We start from the raw sequence: 1,549 nt of genomic DNA on the forward strand, positions 1-1,549 counted from the left end.
ACATGCCACTGGTCCTTGTCCCAGACAGGCCTCCCCATGACTGAATTGAAACCCAGGGATGAAAGGACATGGTACCCTGAGAAGCTGAGAATCGCTCATTTACCAAGCTAATCTCCCGAGAACCCCTAGGTGTGTAGGAATCAGCTGAGCAAAGGAAGCCTCCACGCAGAGCTACGTGGCACTGACCTGTCATCCACAGCCCTGGGGACAGGGAAGCCCCTTCCCAACCTCCCCCAGCTTGGGGACAGCCCCAGACACAACAGCAAAGGGGCAGTGGGGCTATAGCTGGGAGTTCAGACCATTCTTCTCCCTGGGCCCCAGGACAGCACCGTCTCCCACCCTCAACCAGGCTGGGGATAAGGGTTCAGGCCAGCAGACAGCTTGCCCACTGTTCATCTGGGTTCCCACCTTCTTTGTACCTGACCTGGTTTCTGCACCCTCTCCCATCCCCTAGGACCACTAGTGCCACCCACAGCCATGCAGGTCACAGAGGACTTGAAGCCAAAGGCCAGGGCTCCAGCCCCAACCAGTCATAAGGACAGGTGGGCCCAGACCAGCAGCAGCCTCTGTTGTCCCCAGAGGCCAATAAAGAGAACATAGCCCCACCGGACTGACCTCTGGGACCAGTGGGGTCACCATGTGCACAGGGGGGGTGTTCTGGGAGCCCTGAGCAGTGTCCCAGTCCACCGAGTGGCAGCAGCCTGCAGCCATGAGACCAAGGCATTCTCACTGTGCTGGGTGCCGTGAGAGCATCCACATTCACATCCCAGCTTCCTGCAGCTTAGATATTCAGTCAAGACATAGAGTTATTTAGTCTCCCATGCCTCTGTTTCTTAAGTGTAAAGTGGGGGTAATAGTAGTATCTATTTCTGAGCGTTTTGCTGCCACTGCTGTTATTGTTGTTTTAGCCAGGGTCTTGTCCTATGGCCCAGGCTGGAGTGAGTGGCACCACAGCTCACTACAGCCTCCAACGCCTGGGCTCAAGCAATCCTCCTGCCTCAGCCTCCCAGTACCGGTGTGCACCACCACACCCAGCTAATTTTTTTCCCATTTGTTTTGTAGAGACAGGGTCTCACCATGTTTCCCAAGCTGGTCTCAAACTCCTGGCCTCAAGCAGTCCTCCCACTTTGGCCTCTCAAAGTGCTGGAATTACAGGCGTGAGCCACTGTGCCCAGCCTGAGTATGCTTTTGAGGCTGGAAAGAGCTGTAAAGAGGCTGTAAAGTCTCAGGACAAGACCTGGCACATGGACACTGCACCTGCTGTTGGGGGGGTGGCAGGGTGAGATCTGTCACTTGCATGTAGAGTTGTCCCTGGCAGGCATTCCCATCTCCCGGGTGTCCAGCCTCAGGAAGGAGTCAGGTAGGAAGGTTGCATCCTGGAGGAGGTGGTTCCTGAGCCCCAACTGTGTCCTCCCATCGTGTCCCACCACCCATGAAGCACCCCCCACCCCCACCTGAATGCTCAAGCATGACAGTCTCAGTGCCCCCTTGGAGAATCCAGCTAGAGCCAGACTCCAAGGCCTATCATTGCTGACCTCAGTGGTTTCAG

The sequence above is a fragment of the Nycticebus coucang genome, chromosome 6 (genome assembly GCF_027406575.1).
Source record: "Nycticebus coucang isolate mNycCou1 chromosome 6, mNycCou1.pri, whole genome shotgun sequence".
NCBI classification, from domain to species: domain Eukaryota; kingdom Metazoa; phylum Chordata; class Mammalia; order Primates; family Lorisidae; genus Nycticebus; species Nycticebus coucang.